Raw genomic sequence first — 23,366 nt, 5'->3', positions numbered from 1 at the left:
GCTGATTGTTATCTGTGGGAAGCCAGTAGCTCTGTCCCTGCCACGTCTCAGCCACTGTACACTTTGGAACCATGTGGCTTTTTAGGATGACTGGGCACAGGGCCCTCAGACTGTGGCACTTCACCAAAATACACCTGAAGGGAGGAGACTTGTTTTTTTCCTAAGTTACATCATCTTGATGTGATGCAAAAAAACAGATATGCAGCTTCTGTTCTGCTGCCCCTAGTCCTGACTGATGCTCATGGCAGACATCACTAATCAATCCTGACACACTTCTGGCTGTGCCTGTACCCTGCGCCAACCACTGTAAGACACCACCCATGGAGGAGAGTTGCAAATTCCCATCACAGCTCTCACTAGTTTCACAACAGGTTACTTAACCTAAGTCTTTATTTGTCTGAAATGGTAATAATATCTAACTTGTAAATTAGTTCTAGTTCTGTGAATTTTGTAGGACAAATTAACTAAGATATTTAGTTAGCCTGGAGTCTCTAATATACAGGTGCTGAATAAGACAGTTTTTATACTATTATTACTATTATTAAAGTGTTTTGTAGTTAAGTGTTTATTGTTAAATATTTTATTTCATGAGCCACCTTTTCACAAAATAAGTGCCTATTAGCAAGTTCACAACAGGATGTGAAATGAGCATTTTCCATAGAACAGCTTGAAGGAGAGATTGTTGGTATAGAAGTTTCTGGTTCGTGTGAAATTCATCTTTCTATCAGATGATAAAGATTATTCAATCTAGGGCCTCAAAGAGGCCAAGAGTTGGGGCCATCGTGTTTAGCGAGGGCAGGTGACTGAGGCCTCATGCACCTCTTCCCAGCTGTAAGGTCACTCTAGCATCTTGGTTTTTTAAAAAAATGTATCATTTTTCTCACCAAAGTCTAGTTTCAATGATAACAGTTAATGGAACAGGAGAGGGGCTGTGGAGAGAGCAGTGGACGTTTCTAAACTCCTTCAGCAACGGTAGGCACAACGCAGCAAGGAGCGCTGGAGGAAGCCACAGCCCTGATTAACAAGGTGTTTCTTCTCTGTCGCAGAGTCTGGAGTTCCTAGTTCAGAAGAAGCCTGCTTCTTCATCATTAGCCATTTGCCGCAGCATGTACTCAAGGAGGTGCCAAATATGAATGTATCATGTGAACAGGTTTCAAATTCTGACAGAAACAATTCATGGTAATAAGCACTGAGGTCCTTTCTAAAAAAGTTTGAGATGCATACTAAAACAATTCTTCCTTCAAACCAAGGCTCTGACCGTGAGGTCTGACCATGTATTTACTTGAGAAAGAGTTGAATAACTCTGTACTCCAGCCTTGCAATTTTAGCGCCATCTGGGTGTCAAAGAGGATACCCCAGTAATGACGATAAGCACTCGGGAATTCCGCCTGGGGAGAAGGAGCCTTGGGTGTATGTCATCAGCAATACTTCCCATTGTTTCTGCACGAACAGGAATAGTTGGTAAAACCACTCTTGCATTGCTCCCTTGTTGGCCCCTGACTTACACGTTAAGGTACTTTGGAATCAAAACAAGGTTTCTAAAGGACTTTTTATTCTGTAGTGCCAACCACCCCGACCCCTCCTCCTTCTGCCCTCACTAACTCAATAACCAAAGGTGCTATCATTTCCAGGATTGGGCAATAAAAATGCTGTATTACACTTGTATCCTATAATCAGAAAAAAAAAAATGTGAGGTTTTGTCAGTGGTCAAAATATGGCAACGGCTGACCCAACAGTAGCAACCCTTTATAAACATGGGAGAGGCCGCTGGTTTGAATCCGACAGTTCCCAGAGTAGGAATACTCAGATCCCAGAACAGGTTAAAGCAAATTAACCACCACCAAAAAAAACCCAGCGTAAGGACTCTGCACTTGGGAGGTGGTACAGAGTGACCACCGCTTACAATGGGGAATAACAGCACTTTTGGGGGGGGGGGGAGGCGGGCAATGAACCAGCAGTTAAATGGGGATACATATGCATTGTAGTTGTTTAAAATTTACTTCCTCTACTCCTCAACAACTCAGAGTGTACAATTTCACTTTTTACTGAGTGATCATTTCTAGATTTGACTCATTTATCTTGATTGGAATCTTTAATAGGATCTCTCCATTAAAAAGTTTGAAAAATCCCTTGTGGATCAAGACACATGAGGCTAAAACTGCACATTATACATACCAAAGCTGAAAACACACACTTCCTTTGAAATCTCGCCGTTTGTGACAACATGGACGGACCTTGACGGTATTATGCTAAGTCAAACTGAGAAAGACAGCATATGATTTCACTCATATGTAGAATAATAATAAAAAAAACCTAATAAACTAACAGCAAAATACATGAGGAACCAAACCAAAGAAAAGCATGTGGATGCAGAGAACAGAGTAGTGGTTACCAGAGGGGGAGGGTGAAATGAGTAAACGGGAACAACTGTATGTCACGAACAGAAACTAAAATTTTCGTGGTGGGTGGGCTATAGGGTATACAGAAATGTGCACGTGAAACTTATATGTTATAACCCAATGTTACTCTGATGTAAAAAAATGATTTTAAAAGAGAAGAAAGAAAAAATACATTTCTTTGACCTAATAATTCTATTGTTGGAAATACAACATACCCTTTAGGTATACTAGCAAAAGTACAGCAAGTCTTGTGTTTCACAATATCAGTGAGATGGTTAGGACATAATGTAAATGTCCTAAAATAATTGACATGAGATTGGTTAAAAATGACCATGAACACAATACAGCAATAAAATGTACCTGGTACATTTGCCTTAGGTGCTGACACTGAAAGGCTCCTGGATACATGATGATTAAGTGAAGAAGATAAGGAGCAGAACATTCTGTATAGTATGATCCAATTTTTGTACATTTTAAAAAGGTAACACACACACATACTGATAGTTATAAAGCATTTATAAAGTAAAATCCCTCAAACTGTTAATAATCATTCCTAGTGGAATTTTTACAACATCCATGTATCACTTGTTTTCCAGACACTACTAGAAACCTAAATTTAAATCATTTTGTAATATTTGTAAGCTGATGTCAAATAATCCTTGGGATTTTTTTGTTAATAAAAATGTTACCTTAAAGGTCTGACTTACTTAGATTAGTAACTCCTTTGCTTTTCAGAGATCAGATATGTTAGACGGAGCTTTTAGTTTGCAGGGGAATCAGACAGCCAGCAACAACCATGACAAGGAACAGAAATAATCAGTTAAACCTGAGATACATGGTAAGCTAGAAAAGTGCTGAGTAGAAAAGCTGAATCTAGTTTAGAACAGGAATGGAAGGATAGATAAGGCCTCTGGAGAAATATTATTTAAACCCTGAGGCATGGAGTAGCTTCCAGTGCATTTCTTGTAATGGTCTCTACTGTTAAATATCACATACGATGATATTCACCAGCTCCTAGATAAATTAAATGCCGTATGTTGCGCGTGGAGTCTATCAGAGCTGAAGTCTTCATGGAAGGAGCTGAAGTGAGGAGGGTCCCACAGCACAGACAGAGCTGCCTTAGTGGATCATTTGGTCCCCTGACGGACAGACAGAATGCAGGCATGCGCGCTATGACTGCTCTCTCCACTTACCACAAATCCCCTGGGTAAGTCAGAAAAAACTTCAGCCTGAAACAGGTGTTCTTATGAAATGTTTGGTAAGATGGGTTCATATCAATGCACTTTCTGATGCATCTGTTTATTTCCTTTATTTGTAAGTCGAAGCATTAAAAAAGAAGTAGTTGTCTTAAGGATCCGAATGTTCCTTAGATAATAAATACTTCAGGGCGTAGTCCTTGCATCTGGGGTGTGCAATTTGGATGTAACACATTTACCCTAGGTTTCTGACAAGCACAGAAATACTAAGTTTGAAAAAATAACTTGACAAAAATCAGCCTGGCAGAGTGGGGAGTAAGGAGGAATGGCAAGATTAAAAATAACAATGATGAAGACAACTGGTACCGTAATGGATCTTAATGAGGATTTCCCAAAAGAAATATAATACCTGGCTATAGAATTGTAACATTTTTAGTTATTTGGAATTTTGATTGATTGCACACTGTTTCATAAAATAGGCAGGATATTCTTTTCTGTTACTTGAGCTACTATTACTATGTCTTAATCTGAGATACAGGAATTTCATCTTCTTGGTTAGGACAAGTATCCTCTGCCCCACTGGGGCTAGAGTGGCAGGTGGCCTCTGCTCCTTCCCCACAGCTCTCAGACTACGTGATGCCAGCTTCACTTCTGGCTGACAAGCACTTCACTAGGTGCTGGCAGGGATTTCACATTTAAAGAACTTTATCGAGATCCTACATGATGAAATCTGGTCATCACAACAGCATCATGGGGCACCATTATCCTGGTTAAACAGACAAAGAGAAACATAGACACGGGGAGGGCAGGGGACTGGCCCAAGGTCACACAGTTACTGAGTACCAGAATCTTCTGTCTACAGCTCTTGCACTTTATTTCTTCACCCAGCACTGACCCTGAACTCCCACCAGGCTTCCATTTAGGACAGTGGTTCTCAACCTGATTGGACTTTACAGTCGCCAAGATGCATGCTAAAACAATTCTTATGCCAAAGACCCATCTCATATCAATTCACTCAGCATCCTGGATGTGGAAGCACCTCTGAGTCCTAGCTCCGGGTTAGGGACACCCCGGAGGTTTCACCCTCCAAGATGCCTCCCAGACTGCCTCTACTCCCCACTCCGTGAAACTTTGGATCAAGCTGCTCAGGTAGCTGATGAAGAAAGTTGCCTATCTCTGCATCACCGATATACTTGATAAGAACCCTTCCCCCTGTTTTCAGCCACTGATAGGATGCCATCTAATTCATTCCTGGACAAGTGGAGACTTGCCCATGACTAGGGATTATTGGCTTTCACCTACACATGGAAGAACAATGTACTGGTTTCTGGACTTACACAACGGGAACGAAGAGATAAAAGTCTTAACATTAGTGACCCCAATTAAGTATGGCAGAAAATTAAAATAAGAGACTTGTATGGACTAAAAAGAACCTGAAAATAAATGTGGATGGTAGGCGAGATTAATATTGAAGCCCAAAACTCACCAGAACCACAAAAGTTGCCAATCATCTTGTTTCTACAGAAAACTGGGTTACTTTGAGAACTCTTAATCTCTTTTGGAATACTGCCAAATTGCTAGGACAGCAGTAATTCCAGTGCCAGGATTAATAGCACTGACCTGTTAAACACCATTACACAGTCTTCACTAGGCTCCCCAACTGCAACAGGAAACCAAATTTTTTTTTCCTGAGGGATGATTAATGAAAATTTCATTGGGAGAGTACCTGGATGATGAGATATATACATTATCTGTATAAATAGTCTCTAACCCAACCCAACTCAGCCCAAAAACTGAAACAAAAGAAAATAAAAGAGGGGAGGGAGGAAGGAGAAAATGTCACCATGACCCTCAGTTTGCCATGTCCTTAACACTGCGGAACAGGGAATGTCATTTAGGATTCCAGCCCAAAACTTCTGTGAGATCACATTATAACTCTAAGAACGGGAGGAAACATAAGTCACAATTTTCTGCTATTTATGTGCCTGATTCCCTTCTTTGGGTGTGTTAATCTAAAGGTCTGTTAGATAAATTTTTAATCTCGTTAAGTAGCACACTTACTATTTTTTGGAATTTTCATAGTTGCTCAGATTAATTGAATTCCTATAATCACAAGACATACCAAAGAAAGTAAATGTAAACAATACTCATTTCACAAACATTAAGTACTGCTCTTCAACTGCAAGGTGTTTATAGATGGCACCCAGATGGGTCACTCTTCAAAAGTGTCTCACTGGCAGCAGTTGGCAGGGACTACACGGCACAGTTCACCAGGTCCTCCAAAAGAAACCCCAGCAACAAACCCTAAGCAGCACTTACAGTCTCTGAACTTGTGGCCAATTCTGAATCTCTTATCTTAAAAATGCCACTATGCTGGTATGGCTACTCTGACCTCTGTGAATACCCAACTGGTCTGCTCTAGGATCCTCTCACCTCCATTTCAAGAACTTCCTGTGGCTTGAAGGAAGCCTGAGAATCTTCCTAGTCCTTCCCCTCGAGGCCCAAATCAAAGCCTCCCATAGCCCCCTGCACAATGAGGCTGCAGGAACCCGTGGCCACAATTTCATCACAAAACAATTTTGAAAACAAAAATCATAGACAAGCACATTCTGATACATTTGTATATCAGGTCTCATTAAAGAAGAAAAGTTCACTCTGCCTTAACTCTTCTATGGATGCTTGGCCTATTTCCTGTCTGTTTCGTTTTCCTATTAATCCAGATTTTTGAATAGAGGATTCAAATGAGACAAGTCTGTTATATTCTAGCAGCAAACAGTGGAGATGACCAAGATGACTGCTTTTAATTATTATGCCTATAAAAAGCTTTACATATAAAATTTTAAGAAATTTTGGTGCATATGTATACAATGGAATACTCAGCCATAAAAAGAATGAAATCATGCCACTGGCTGCAAACATGGACGGACCTAGAGATTATCACATTAAATGAAGTAAGTCAGACAGAGAAAGACAAATATATGATATTGCTTATATGTGGAATCTTAAAAATGATACAAATGAACTTATATACAAAACAGGAACAGACTTAACATAGAAAACAAACCCATGGTTACCTAAGAGGAAAGGTGGGGGGAAGGGATAAATTGGAAGTTTTGGATTAGCAGATACTAACTACTATATACAAAACAGATAAACAAAAAGGTCCTACTGTATAGCACAGAGAACAATATTCAATAGCTTGTAATATTATGAAAGAGAATATATAACTGACTCACTATGCTATACACAGAAACTAACCCAACATTGTAAATCAACTACATTTCAATAAAAAAAAAAAATTATTTTCATCTCTCTTGACCCAATTAAACAAGACACGCACATCCCTCAAGAAGACTATTCATGTAGGCAGGACTTAATAGAATAACAATCACTAATAAAAATATATCCATTGAGATAATATAGATGAAAATATTTCTAATAACTAAGGCATCCTCTAGAAGTTTAAGGTGTTATCAGAGAGGCACCCTGGTGTTAGGAGGGGAAATCAATAATCAGATTCCTCCATCTATTGACTGCATTAGGGCATGTCTCATAAATCTTTTCACTTCCTTTGTAAAATGGAAATGGCATTGTCCAATATTCTGCCTACATCACAAGTTGATCACATAAGTTGATGGATGTTCAAATTATTATCATTATTATTCATTATTCATCACTATTATTTAGACAACAGTAGAACGTTCTTATTGGTATTACTATAATCTCTCTCATCCACAAATCTTTTCCTGACTATATCTTTTTTTTCTTCTAGTTTTAATAAGAGATAATGTATAAGTTTAAAATGTACAACATAATGATTTGACTTACCTGCATCATGAAATGATGACCACAGTAAGTTTACTGAACATCCATCATCTCATATAGATGCAAAATTAAAGAAATAGAAAAAAATTTTCTACTTGTGATGAGAACTCTTAGAATCTACTCTCTTATTACTTTCATATCTAACACACAGCAGTGTTAGTTATCATGCTGTACATTACATCCTTATAACCGGAAGTTTGTACTTTTTGACTGCCTTCATCTAATCCTCTTCCCTCATCTCTGGTGACCACAAATCTGATCTCTTTTTCTATGAGTTTGTTGTGAAGTATAATTGACCTACTACATTGTGTTAGTTCCTGTTACACAGTACGATGATTCGTTATTTCTATACATTTCAAAATGATCACCCCAACAAGTCTGGTTACCATCTGTCACCGTACAGATATTACATAATTATTGACCATATTCCCCATACTGTTATGTTTCATACCTATGACTCATTTATTTTTGCAACTGGAAGTCTGTAGCTCTTAAATCTCTCTCACCTACCTGTCTTCTCCCCCCATACGTCATTTTCATTTATAATCTCTCCAATTTCTCTCAAAGCAAACACACATAGTAACAGTGTTCTGTGAATTTGTAAGCGCTCAGAACATGTTTACACTCTTCTACTGATTCTGCTTATTTTGGTGCTTTCCTTTCTTCCTCAAACACAAAAAAAATTTTAAGGTCAGTCTCTTAGAATGAAACAGTATTCTGGTTGACTTTCAAGAAAAGACATATATGTATCTTTTTGTCTCTTAGTTAAGGAATCATGTCTGACTAACAAATTAACAACTGAAAGCAACAACCATGTCAACCACAAAAATACAGAGAGCATTAAAGTTTTGATCCCTTGTTTTAATACTGGAAAAAAAATCTCAAGCCCATTCAATCAGTTGGTTGGGCCCACAAAGTCACGGAAATATCTCCATCTCTAATGCTTGCACACCTCATGGGAGCTGATAGTTGGCACACTTTGTACCTGGACGGCTTTGGCATTCCACCAGTCCTATCCTAGGTGTATTCCTCTTTCCTTCCCTCAAGGCAGAAAAAGCATAAAGTGTCATTAGTTGTACTTTCACAAATTATCCTAAAAGTCTTTAGGACATAAGGCTGGAAGTGGTTTGGGTCTGTGAATTATCCCGGGCCCTTAGGCATCTAAGAATAGGAACTCAATGGGTATTTGTGTGCTATGGTACTTATTATGACTAGGATTGGGTAATTAAAACAAAGGCTTTCAAAAGTCAGGGGACTTTGCTTTCTCTTGCTTCACAGATCACCAGGCTGCTGAACTTTCTACATGACCTTGTCAGGCATAGTTGAACTCTCCAGGCCACTGTACATTTCCTCGGGGGAGAAGGTCTTCTCACTTCATGATCAAGTGTGAGCCTGAGGAACACGGGGAAACCCTCCACCTCTGCCCCCGAATTCCCAGCCATCCCGGCAAAGAGGATGGGCCCGAGGCTTTTAGGGCTTTTCTCTCTTCTGGAGAAGCCAGTTTCCATCTGATGTTTGAGAAGAAAAATGAAAAGATACAGCCTACAACACAAGTGGGAGGTAATGCGTTTGTGTTTGGCATTTCCAAGCTGGCTATCTGGCCTTCTCCCCTGTCCTGACACCCTTCCTTTCCTATAACCCACAGCCCTTCACACTCTGAGTTTCAAAATACAGGGGCTTCTGCTCCTCCATCTCTACTGGAAATTCCCATAATTTCTCAATTCGATGTTAAAGACAAATGTGACTGGAGGAGGGAATGACTGAAACTCCCTTCCTCTTTCTGGGGTGTTAGGTGAATTTTCAGCTGATAGAATTGCAGATAGCCCAGGTCCCTAAAGAATTCTAGACAGGGGAGGAGCATGAGTTTTTAATCATTCATTCACTCAACCAGTTATTTCTTGAGTGTTTTATATGTGCCAGGCAATATTATGTGTGAAGGAGAATCCTGAAATTTTAGGGCCTGGAGAAGTCAAGAAAAGGATTAGAACATTTAGAAAGAAATTACGTATTGGGCATACAACAGTAAACTCAATAGCTAGGATTCTATCTATTGAGAGCTTAAATTTCTTGGAGCTTGACACTTTAAAGCAAGGAGAAAGATAGTACGTCAGGAAAATTTGTTATTCTGGGAGAATATTTTACCCAAATCAAAAGAGTACTGGAAGGGGCCTTATGTGCTCCCAGTCCAAACTCCTATACCTTGGGCACTCACTTCAGTAACACCAGTTAGGCAGATTTCCCAGTTAATGACTTTTAAAATACTGGAAATGAAGGCAAATCAAAAAGTCCAAATGTGAGTGACATATACCTTTGATAAAAATACTTAAAATAACTTCCTGAAATTAAACTGAAGTTTCCAATCATGAAGGGATAATAGAATGAAACCAACATGATCAAAAGTATGACAGGCATAGTAGTGCTGTGTCATGAAGAGTTAGCATAGAGGTGGTAATCTAGAGCAAGCAGAGCAGAAAACTGAGCTCCAGTCTCACACAGTCCCAGCCAGCATCAACACCAGCAGAGCTGAAGAAATCGCCTGATACTGACTCAGCGTTTGAAGCTATAAATTGAATCCACCTTTAAGTAAAGATGAAGAGTTACTGATGAGTGCTGAAGGAAAGAGAGATAAACATTAGTCCAAATGTCTTGGGACAAGAATGCTACAAAGCACAAGAGGATGAGGATGAAATCAGAGCTATTCTCTATAGATAAGCAGTATCCAAGTTTTCATTATAGAAGCATAATGAACTCGATGTTATCCACAAACCCCTCTAGCAGCTCCAAAGAAATTTCAGAGTAAGGAACCCCTTCAGGCACCGTTAACATCTAAGTATCAGTATGAGTAAGCCTTACTTGAATATTGAGACAAGACTCTGGCACCCAACGTGAGCAAAATCAGAGCACAGATATCCCTTTAGATTTTAACAGATGGTTTCTGTCTGGGTTTATTCATTTAAAAATTCATTTATTCTAACTACAGCTACCATTTCATTCCTCATGGTGTGAATATCCCTGGGTTCTGTTCACAGACACACAATAGCAACAGGAAAAAGGATGGGCTCAGAGGCTTCGTCCATCCAGGCAGAAGAAAGTACTAAGTCACCCATCAGAATTGCTAAAATGAAGAAAAACTGTCAATATTGATGGTAGGTAAGAATGGGGAGTAACTGGAATTTTCACATGCTGTTCATGAGAACATAAATTGGTATAAACCCTTTGGAAAACTGTTTGGCAGAATCTGCTAAAGCTAAACCCTCTGACTGAGCAATTCCTCTCTTGGGTAAAAACTCAAAAGACCATGAAACTAGAAATCAACTACAGAGAAACAAAGGAGAAAAAAAAGGATAGTGTGGAGATTAAACAACATGCTATTAAAAAACCAATGGGTCAATGATGAAATCGAAGTTGAAATTAAAAACTACCTTGAGACAAATGAAAATGAAAACACAACCACACAAAATTTATGGGACACAGCAAAGGCAGTGCTAAGAGAGAAGTTTATAGTGATACAGGCCTTCCTCAAAAAAGAACAATCTCAAATAAATAATCTAACCCACCAGCTAAAAGAATTAGAAAAAGAAGAGCAAAAAACCCCAAAAGGCAGCAGAAGGAAGGAAATAATAAAGATCAAGGGGGAAACAAATTAAAGAGACTAAAACAAAACAAAACAAAACAAAAAAAACCCCAAAAGCTGGTTTTTTGAAAAAGTAAGTAAAATCGACAACCTCTGGCCAAACTCACAAAAAAGAAAAAAGAGCACAAATAAGCAAAATAAGACAGGAAAATGGAGACATTACAACAAATAACATAGAAATACAGAATATCATATGAGAATATTATGAAAAAGTATATGGAACCAAAATGGATAACCTAGAGGAGATGGACAAGTTTCTGGAAACATACAGTCCACCAAGACTGAACCAAGAAGAAACTGACCACTTGAACAAGCTGATCACTAGAAATGAAATTGAATTAGCAATAAAACAACCTCCCTGCAAATAAAAGTCCAGGACTGGACAGCTTCACTGGGGAATTCTACCAAACATACAAAGAAGAACTCATACCAGTCCTTCTCAAACTCTTCCAGAAGATGGAAAAGGAGGGAATACTCCCAAACTCATTCTATGAAGCCACCATGACCCTGATACCAAAACCAGGCAAAGACACTACCAAAAAAGAGAATTATAGGTCAGTATCACTGATGAACATAGATGCAAAAATCCTCACCAAAATATTAGCAAATAGGATCCAACAGCACATAAAAAAGATTATACATCATGACCAAGTGGGGTTCATCCCAGGGACACAAGGGTGGTTCAACATACACAAATCAATCAATGTAATACATCACATCAACAAGAGAAAGGACAAAAACCACATGATCATCTCAATAGATGCAGAAAAGGCATTTGATAAAATTAAGCACCCATTTAATGATAAAAACTCTCACCACAGTGGGTATAAAGGGAACATATCTCAACATAATAAAAGCTATATATGACAAACCTATAGCCAGCATAGTACTCAACGGTGAAAAACTCAAAACCATCCCACTAAAATCTGGGCCAAGACAAGGATGCCCACTATCACCACTCCTATTCAACATAGTCTTGGAAGTGCTAGCCACAGCAATCAGGCAAGTGAGAGAAATAAAAGGGATCCAAATTGGAAAAGAAGAGGTAAAAGTGTCACTATATGCCGACGACATGTTACTATACATAGAAAATCCTAAAAGGTCCACACAAAAACTACTAGAGCTGATTGAAGAATTCAGCAAGGTAGCAGGTTACAAGATTAACGTTCAAAAATCAGTTGCATTTCTTTATACTAACGATGAATCAACAGAAAAAGAAAGTAAAGAAACAATCCCCTTTAAAATAGCACCCAAAGTAATAAAATAGCTAGGAATAAATCTAACCAAGGAGGTGAAAGAATTATACATAGAAAACTATAAACCATTGATGAAGGAAATTAAAGAAGACTTTAGAAACTGGAAAGATATCCCATGCTCCTGGATTGGAAGAATCAATATTATTAAAATGGTCACTGTCCAAGGTAATCTACAGATTTAATGCAATCCCTATCAAATTACCCAGGACATATTTCACAGAACTAGAAAAAATCATAATAAAATTTATATGGAACCACAAAAGACCTAGAATTGCCAAAGCATTACTGACAAAAAAGAAAGAGGCCGGAGGAATAACTCTCCCAGACTTCAGACAATACTATAGAGCTACAGTCATCAAGACAGCATGGTATTGGTACAAAAACAGACATACAGACCAATGGAACAGAATAGAGCCCAGAAATGAACCCACAAACTTTTGGTCAACTAATCTTCGACAAAGGAGGCAAGAATATACAATGGAATAAAGACAGTCTCTTCAGCAAATGGTGTTGGGAAAACTGGACAGCAGCAAGTAAATCAATGAAGCTAGAACACTCCCTTAAACCATACACAAAAATAAACTCCAAATGGATCAAAGACTTAAACATAAGAAAGATACAGTAAACCTTCTAGAGGAAAATATAGGCAAAACATTATCTGACATATATCTCAAAAATGTTCTCCTAGGGCAGTCTACCCAAGCAATAGAAATAAAAGCAAGAACAAACAAATGGGACCTAATAAAACTTACAAGCTTATGAACAGCAAAGGAAACCATAAGTAAAGCAAAATGACAACCTACGGAATGGGAGAAAATTTTTGTAAATGAAACCAACAAAGGCTTGATCTCCAGAATACATAAGCAGCTCATACGACTTAATATGAAAAAAGCAAACAACCCAATCCAAAAATGGGCAGAAGACCTAAACAAGCACTTCTCCAAGGAAGAAATACAAATGGCCAATAGGCACATGAAAATATGCTCAATATCACTAATTATCAGAGAAATGCAAATCAAAACTACAATGAGGTATCACCTCTCACCAGTCAGAATGGCCATCATTCAAAAATCCATAAATGACAAATGCTGGAGAGGCTGTGGAGAAAAGGGAACCCTCCTACACTCTGGTGGGAGTGCGATTTGGTGCAGCCACTGTGGAAAACAGTATGGAGATTCCTTAAAAGACTAGGCATAGACTTACCATATGACCCTGTAATCCCGCTCCTGGGCATATATCCAGAAGGAACCCTACTTCAAATGACACCTGCACCCAAATGTTCATAGCAGCACTATTTACAATAGCCAAGAGATGGAAGAAGCCTAGATGTCCATCAATAGATGACTGGATAAAGAAGATGTGGTATATTTATACAATGGAATACTCTTCAGCCATAAAAACCAACAACATAATGCCATTTGCAGCAACACGGATATTCCTGGAGAATGTCATTCAAAGTGAAGTAAGCCAGAAAGAGAAAGAAAAATACCGTATCAGATCGCTTATATGAGGAATCTAAAAAAACAAACAAAACATAAATACAAAACAGAAGCAGACTCATAGACATAGAACCCAAACTTGTGGTTGCCAAGGGGGTGGGGGCTGGGAATGGACAGACTGGGATTTCAAAATGTAGGATAGATAAACAAGATTATACTGTATAGCACAGGGAAATATATACAAGATCTTATGGTAGCTCACAGAGAAAAAAATGTGACAATGAATATATATGTGTTCATGTATAACTGAAAAATTGTGCTCTACACTAGAATTTGACACAACATTGTAAAATGATTATAACTCAATAAAACTGTTTAAAAAAAAACTCAACAGAAATGCCAGCATAATGCACATTAAAAGACAGGTAAACAAATGTTCCCAGCAGCATTATCATAGTTATCTCCACAGTAAAACAACCCAAATGTCTACCTACAGTAGAGTAAAATAAAATGAATAAATGAAGCACTATACAGCAATAAGAACAAAGGAATTACTGCTGCATGCAAAAACATGGATAATTCTCAGAAACAGAATGCTGAATGAAAGAACTCAGACACTCAAGAGTATATACTGTATGAGTCTGTTCATACAAAGTTCAAATATAGGCAAAATTAATCTGATGATGGATGTCAGAGTAGTAGTTACTTTTGGGGAGAGGCTACTTGGGAAGGTGTGCAGAGAGAAGCTTGGTACTGGCAGTGTTCTAGGGCTTAATCTGGGCGGGGATTACACCAGGGAGTTCCCTTTGCTAAAAGGTCATTGAGTTCTATGCTTCCTATTCAGACAGTTTTCTGTATATATGATATATGGCAAATAAAAAGGCTTATGAGAAAAAAGAAACTTATTCTATGCCTACCACATACTAAGTTCTTTTTAGGTTCAAGGGATTTAAAAAAAGAGAAAAAGACAAGGAGCCAGTTGTCATGGAGTCTACATTCTAGTGGGAGGGGATAACAAATACATAAAAATAGCTTAAAGATTTCAAATAGTGGCAAGTGCCATGATGATAATTAAACTGGGTGAGGTGATAATGGTTAGGAGTTGGGGACAGGATCATCTGCTGAGATCAGAGAAGTCCTCTCAGAGGTGGTGACACGTGAGCCAGTCTGGCCAACACAGCAAGTGGAACACAGCAAGCGGAGGGACAGACAATGGCAGAGCAGGAGTGAGCTGGGTGTGCTGGTGGGGCCAGGCCAGGGAGGCCGCCAGTGACAGGGGCTGGAGGGAAACTCAGTTCAGCAGGTGGGCAGGGACTCGCACTTGGAGGGCCTCTGAGGATTTTATATGGTTATAGTGATAGTAATATTAATAAAAATAATAATAATATTTATTTTATTCTAACTGTACTGCATAGGCATTGGTGGGTTTTAAGCAGGGGAATGATATGTGATTTATGGTTTTTTTTTTTTTAATGGAGGTACTGGGGATTGAACCAGGACCTCGTGCATGTTAAGCTCGCACTCTACCACTGAGCTCTACTCTCCCCACTGTGATTTCTGTTTGATAATGATAACTCAGGCTGCTGTGTGAAGAATGGACTGTAAGACAATGAGATACGCTACAAAAAGTAATATACCATTAATAGTTAATATATAATTAAAACTAATGTATAATTATTCATAATATTAAATGACAATAATTTATCATTATATAAGAAATCCATCTGGGAGAACATTTAAACAGGCCTTATATCTCTCATTTCTAAATGAGAGATGGTGGTGGCTGGTATGGGGTGACAGCGGATATAAACAGAAACAAGTAGACAAACCTCCATACCTGAGAAGACATCCTGAACACTGTGTGGTGGTGCCAAATAGCAAAGAAGATGACAAAGACTTCTGGCCTGCTTAACAAGGGTGGATAATGAGGCCAGGTACCCAGATAGAGAGGAATGAATTGAATTATTAAGTCTAGTGGGGAGTGGGTGGAGAGGAAATCCAGTGCTGTTGAGATATTTTAGATATGAGATGTCTGTCATAAGCACATCCACGTAAAGATGAAGTAGCTTTAATGGGGACTTTGGAGTTTAGGAAGGAGGTGCGGGCTGGAAACTTCAATTTGAGAGTCATCTGATATTTAAACATGGCTTAATGAGATGAGATCATTTAGGGAGAGAACTGAAATAAAGGAGAGATGGGAGCACCTAACTGAGCCCTAGGGCGCTTCAACTTTTGTAGGTCAGAGTAGAGGAGGGGAACTGTTGCAGAAGAAGCATGAGGCAACTGCTGTCAGGCCCATTAGAGGTAACCCGAGTGGAGAGGTGGCCTGAGCAGGTGAGGGTGAAGTCAAAGCTTCCTTCCACCTGTGGGGCCTGGCACGTAGGAGGTACTCGGGCCATCCTGATTGCAGAGTCTGCTGAGCTTTATTAAAAGCATAATTTAATTACAGTATACTTCAGAAAATTCAGGAAATAGAGAGGAAGAACTAGTCATGATCCTATCAACACAACACAGTGATTATAATTTGTATTACCTTCCAGTCTTGCTCGTTTTCCATTCATGGTGGAGCTGAGCGTACTAAGCAGAGCAGCCTACTTAGCGACATCTCTTACCACGAGCAATCTTTCCATGCTGCTACCTGGTCTTCACGAACCCCCTATTTAATAAGTCTGCGTCACTGTTTCATTGGATGCTTGCACGGTAATTACCACTCCTCTCCATACTGCTTCTCATTTCTTTCAAGTATAAATAATGCTGCCATAAATATCATTATCCATGAAGCCTTTCCTTGTTTGGTGTTATTTCCTTGAGATAAATTCCCGGCGGAGGAACTGAGTTAAAGTATACGCTAAAAACATTTTTTTTTATAAAACTAGTTCAGACAATGTTGAGAGAGAGGCAAGATGGGACATCCAAAAGAGAAAATGCCAACTGATGTGAAACAGGAGCAGATTTGGTAAATGCCATGTGCGGGGGGGGGGGGGGGGGTGGAGGGAGGTGGGGCGCAGAGGCCAGCATCATGGAGGCATTTCCCTCCTAGGAGGTCACAAGCAGAGGGATTTCAGAGACCCTGCCCTGGGGCTGCTCTGCCTCCCTTGACTGTGCCGAGCTGGCATTAGGCCAGTCGGGAAGCGGATTCACCAGGAAGCTGAGTAAAAGCTTACCAGAACACTGATGTTATCTCAGGTGCAAGCACCCAGTTAACAGTCCATGGTGCAGGGGGGTGTGGTGTGTGTGAAATGTCTGTAGAAAGGTCAGAGGCACAGTAAGAAATGCATGAGTAAGGATCAAGTATGCCACAGTTGGCCCCAGAGCCACAGTCTGATACCTCTGCAAAGCAGCTCACCATGCACTGGACTTCTCATCCACGGAACGTCTGGAAATCTTTAGTTGTTCAGTAGGAATTGCCAGTGTGGATGGGGGGATGTCCCTGGACTTGGGGGTGGGGAAGAGGGTGATGTCTAAGGGGCATATGAGCACCCTGAAATTACACAGATTTTAATGACAGTGAACCCTGGAGGTTAGTAAAAATGCAGATTTCCAAGCTGTGCTTTGGGGGAAGACCCAGATATGGGAATTTTTAAACATTCCAGATGCACATGGTCCACAAGTTACAGTTGGAGAAACTCAGCAAAGTTTCTCCTCCTTCCCTGGCTCATAAAATCATATTCCCCTCTTTTGTAAGCTACTCACAAAATCTTTCTGGAATTAGCACTTTTATTTTTGATTTTCCCGGTCATATGAGCAGCATGGCAAAGAGCGGGAGCTTCTGAAGTAGGGCAACTAAATGTGATGCTGCCACTTATAAGCTGTATGTCCATAGGTATGTCTTCATCACTCTAAGCATCAGTTCCTTCAAAATAGGGACACAGTTGCATTTTATATGGATCTGGAGCATGACATTGTGAAATATCGAGATATACACACCCATACACACACATATATATACACACATACATACATACACACACACATATATACACATACACACAAAATATTAATCAGGATGTACCTAATATGCAAAATTTGAAGGAATATGAATTCTCTACATCTAAAATATACTCAAGAATCACATAATTTCAAAGCTAATGGCCCAACTGATTTAAAATACATTTATAATGCTGCCACGTGGGAGCACCACATTAGTGGGGAACAGAAAAATACCCACATCTTTGGTCATTATCTTCTGAACCACTCTGTTGTTTAGGTGCCTCAGAAGTTTTAAAGGTCATTTTGGTGACTACTGTTACTTTAACAATCACTGTTGGTCAACAACAAAAAACAACCCAATCAAAAGTGAGCAGAAGACCTAAATGTCTATAGACGTTTAAGTAGGTATTTCTAAATAGACATTTCTCCAAAGAAGACATCCGGATGGCCAATGGCACATGAAAAGATGCTCAACATCACTAATTGTTAGAGAAATGCAAATCAAAACTACAATGAGGTATCACCTCACCCAGTCAGAATGGCCATCATAAAAAAGTTCACAAATAATAAATGCTGGAGAGGATGTGGAGAAAAAGGAACCCTCCTACATTGCTGGTGGGAATGTAAATTGGTGCAGCCACAATGGAGAACAGCATGCAGATTCCTTAAAACAGGAAAAATAGTTACCATATGACCCAGCACTCCCATTCCTGGGCATATATCAAGAGAAAACTAATCTGAAAAGATACATGCACCCTAATGTTCATAGCAGCATTATTCACAATAGCCAAGACATGGAAGCAACCTAAATGTCCACCAACAGGTGAATGGATGAGGATGTTGTACGTAGGTGTGTGTGTGTATATATATATATATATATATATATACACACTCACACATACACAACAGAATACTACTCAGCCATATATATACACACACACACACACACACATACATACACAACAGAATACTACTCAGCCATAAAAAAGAATGAAATAGTGCCATTTGCAGTAACACAGATGAGATTATCATATTAAGTGAGGTCAGATAAAGATAAATATCATATGATTTCACTTATATGTGGAATCTAAAATATGCTACAAATGAACTTATTTACAAAACAGACTCACAGAAAAAGAAAACAAATTTATGGTTACAAAAGGGAAGAATGGGGGGAGGGGGGAGGGAGGGATAAATTAGGAGTTTGGGATTAGCGGATACAAACTATATATAAAGCAGATAAAAAATAAGTTTATACTGTATAGCACAAGGAACTATATTCAATATCTTGTAATAAACCATAATGGAAAAAATATGAAAAAGAATATATATATATAAATAAACTGGATCACTTTGCTCTACACAAGCAAGTAACACAACATTGTATATCAACTATACTTTCATTTTTAAAAAGTTGCTGTTGGTAAATTATAACAGTGCCATCCAAGTGTTCATTAAGTGGGGGTGCCAAGAGAACAGAGAAACATGTTTCAGACACCAAGAACTTTCAAATGAAGGAGCAAAAGTTAGAAATGATGAAAGTAACTATTAGGTATGTATTTATTTGTTGTGTTTAAAATTATTCCTATGAGTCAATATCTTGTAATAACCTATAATGAAAAGTACGGAAAAAGAATACATGTATGTATAACCAATCACTATGCTGTATACCAGAACCTAACACAACATTGTAAACCAACTATACTCCAATAAAAAAGTAAAAACAACTATTCCTATGAGAAAATGTTTTTGAATTATGAAGGTTCTGAAATATCTGGGCACACTGAAATATTCAAACAACTCATCCATCTTGAAAAAAAATGTGACCTCCCTCTAATGGTATTTTCTTCAGTTGTGAGGATGAGTGAGATAGTATAGATAAAGCCCTGGGCATATACTGTCTACACTGGTTATTAGGTTTGAAAATTTGGAGCAAAAGCTGTCATTTCTTTTCTATTCTTCAAAGAGGGTACTTGTTCACTTTAAATCAGGGTAATCCTAAAAATTTTTGGAAAACACAATTTTCAAACAATAAAAATTTCCCATTCAACACTGACACCTACCTCCTGTGCCCCCTCCCCTGGCAAAGGCTCTCGTGGATTCCCTAAAAGCCCCAAGGAAGCCTGGTTGAAATCTTCACTTCTTGGATTCCTACAGCAGCCTAGGAGTGGATAATCAGTCTGATTTTCTTTCTTGTTTTGAGTGGATGGTTCTCCACTTTGCATTCTATTAGTCTAAGCAAAAGGACCACTTCTGAGAAAACTGTTCCCTGAGAAATATTTTTTTTTTTCTTATAAAATTGTCACTATTCTTGTACTTTGGCTCACATTTCTTTCCTACTACAAGACCAGGGTTATCTGAGCAGCCTGAAAACTTGGCAGTTCTACGGGGTAATTTTTCTCACTTTTGGACTTGATCCAGTACAGGAAACAATAAAAGACTTCCGTAAGGTTTGCAAGCCCAGCTGTCTCTGACACTCCCCATTCTGTAAAAATACTTGAATGCATTTCTTAGTGCACCTGTCATCAATGTCACAGCAGAGACAATCGCCCTTACCTTTGTGTAGTTACTTAAACTGCATCAAGAAACAATAATTTAAAACTTACAGTGGGATAAAGGAGTTAATTTTTTTTTAAGTAGCTCCTATTTCCTGGTTGGTTTCCAGTATAAAATACTTCTAATCAAAGTGATTTCTAGTAGCTTCTTTTAGTCAAGAGATTGCTCATTTTGTCCTAAAAAATTAGGCACTTTGGTTCTTTCCTTTTAAAAAAAAAAATTCCTGCTTTTTTGAATAAAGGTTACAGATACATGGTTTTATTAATCTTTGAAGAGTGTTTTAAATTATAAATCTATTTAGAGTTTATAGAATCTCTCTCAGGGTTTTGCCCGGAAGCTTTAAGGAAACAAGAGGAAACTGTCCAGAAGCCACCAAGCCCTCTAGTTATTCCTCCTCAAAGGGTTCAGTGGAACTAAGCTCGAAGTTTGTTTTCACCAAAGCCAACAGCAGGGTGTTACAGCTTGTGTATTTTAGGGCAGTCAAAATGAGAACAAATACTACTTTCTATCAAGATGCTGGGTGCAGCAAGAGCAAGTGAAAACATCAGGACTGACGGGTATATTGGTGTTTTAAAGTAGGGACTCTACAATTTAATTTAGCCATAACTTTTGCAACAGATTTTTTTCCTCAAAAAAAAAGAAAGGTTCTCTTTTTATTTGGGTTATTCAATATTTTCCCCTTCTAGCAAATGGTACTTTGCTAACCATTTCAAGAGAGAACCATATATTTAATTAGGATAAAATGCTTAAAAAGGTAAAATGAATAGGGAAATAGAAGTTCAGTCTTCTCCACATGAAGAAATGTGGACACAGTGCTGTATGAAAACATGCATTTGGTTCTCTTAGGTCAGTCTCCGAAGATAATAGAAATAAAAGCAAAAATAAACAAATGGGACCTAATCAAACGTAAAAGCTTTTGCACAGCAGAAGAAACCATAAACAAAATGAAAAGGAAACCTACGGACTGGGAGAAAAATATCTGCAAATAATGAGACCAACAAGGGCTTAATTTCCAAAATATACAACCAGCTCATACAACTCAATAACAAACAAAAAACCCCAAACAACCCAATCAAAAAGTGGGCAGAAGACCAAAATAGCTTAAATAGGTATTTCTCCAAAGAAGACACACAGATTGCACATGGAAAGATGGTCAACATTGCTAATTATCAGAGAAATGCAAATCAAAACTACAATGAGGTATCACCTCATACCAGTCAGAATGGCCGTCATCAAAAAGTCTACAAATAATAAATGCTGGAGAGGGTGTGGAGGAAAGGGAACCCTCTTCAATGTAGGTGGGAATGGATACTGGTGCAGCCATTATGGAAAACAGTATGGAGGTTCCTTAGAAAACTTAAAAGAGTTATCATATGATCCAGCAATCCCACTCCTGAGCATACATCTGGAAAAAATGAAAGCTCTAATTTGAAAAGACACATGCACCCCAATGCTCATAGCAGCACTATTTATAATAGCCAGAAATGGAAGCAACCTAAGTGTCTATCAACAGATGACTGGATAAAGATGTGGCATGCATACACACACACACACAATATATATATATATATATATATATATATATATGTATTGGAGTATTACTCAGCCATGAAAAAGAATGAAATAATGCCATTTGCAGCAACATGGATGGACCTAGAGATTATCACACTGAGTGAAATAAGTCAGACAGAGAAAGACAAATATTATACAATATCGCTTCTATGTGGAATCTGAAAAATAGTACAAATAAACTTATTCACAAAACAGACTCACAGACAGAAAATAAACTTATGGTTACCGAAGGGGAAGGGGGAGGGATAAACTGGGACTATGGGAGTAACAGGTGTCTAATAAAAACCCAGGGAACGATGTCGATCATTGGTGTTAGCATTACAAAACCAAAATTCTCTTAAACCTTTTTTCCTTAATTTTATATAACATTGCTGAAATCTAGTGTGTCTAGGTGGAGAGGGGGTTTAGACTGTGTTTGGAACAGGGACACATTCTCTGCAGGCTTGTTTTGAGCAGTTAAGAATTATCATTGATCATTTATCTACATGGGAACCTCTGTACAGTAGGGACAGAAGCAGGGTGCCCTCTATTCATATTTCTGTGGACCAGAACTCTGAAAAAGATGCAGTTTGTGCCCATCACCAATAGCATTCTGCACAGAAGGGTGCCACATATTGCTTGTGAGATGTATCATCCATCCAGTCATCATCCACATCCACATTTATTGGTCTGAGACACAACTGTGAGTCACACTTTGTGCTAAGGCTAGTGACGCAGGAGAAGAAGAGCAGCACGGTACCCCCACAGGGCCTCAGGAGGCAGTCCTTCTGAAACGCCAAAGAAAATCTGACTTTCCTTCTTCACTACTAACTTCAGGTTCAATTCCATTTGTAGTCTTAGATTGTGTGAGTAAATGGGAAGGGAGAATTATAGAATGTATTATAAAGAAATGGCAGACAGGTTAATAAAATAGTCACAGGTCAGGCAAAGATGAAAGGAAATGGACACTATTAATTTAAGATAAGAAATACGCAAGGCAGGAAAACGTGCCTTTGCCGTCACTTTTTTTTTTTTTTAAACACCTTTATTGTAGTATGATTCCTGTACTGCCTTCACTTTTAATGACTTCAAACTTTAACCTGGTTTTCCTCTATGTATTTAGGGCTAAGTCCTTAAGGAGCACAGGAAATTTCATACACACCCTAGAGGTGTCAATCGGTGGATTAGAGAACACTCAAGTGTGATTCCTCACTCTCAGGTGGGACAAATGATGAGTTTGGTCAGAGCAAAAATCTAAGAGGTAGCAGGAACAGCTGGAGAAGTTAAGATGCAACTTCCTGCCAGGCTGTCCACTCAAGACTGGAAAAATTCTAGAGTTTTAACCATGTTCTTTTTAAAGGCAGAAATTCAAATTTTCTTTTCAGCTCTTCTCTCCTATCTCTGCGGTCTTCAGCTGGACACTATTGATTTTTTTTTTTTTTTTTTTGCATGAAGCTAGTATAAACTCCAATTTAAAGCTAAACCCTTTCAGGGAACCAAGTCCCTGCCTCCTGCATAAGAGAACACTGAGTAGATAATTATTCATAATTTCTTCAAATGATAGTCAATTCTATAAGCTG

The 23,366-nt window shown here is 38.6% G+C and overlaps 1 protein-coding gene and 1 long non-coding RNA gene across 4 annotated transcripts in view; one reads left to right on the top strand and one right to left on the bottom strand.

Moving 5' to 3' along the window:
* The window catches only part of ELOVL6 (ELOVL fatty acid elongase 6), a 120,077-nt gene that overhangs the window by 7,988 nt on the left and 88,723 nt on the right, over positions 1-23,366 (bottom strand). The gene's annotated exons all lie outside the window — the stretch shown is intronic.
* On the top strand, positions 1,935-16,732 carry LOC135320171 (uncharacterized). Its single transcript, XR_010379414.1, has 3 exons — positions 1,935-3,606; positions 8,699-8,980; positions 10,450-16,732. It is a non-coding gene; the product is annotated as an uncharacterized LOC135320171 (long non-coding RNA).

This window comes from Camelus dromedarius, chromosome 1, assembly GCF_036321535.1.
Source record: "Camelus dromedarius isolate mCamDro1 chromosome 1, mCamDro1.pat, whole genome shotgun sequence".
Classification (NCBI taxonomy): Eukaryota; Metazoa; Chordata; class Mammalia; order Artiodactyla; family Camelidae; genus Camelus; species Camelus dromedarius.
This window is presented reverse-complemented; position numbering and strand designations above follow the sequence as displayed.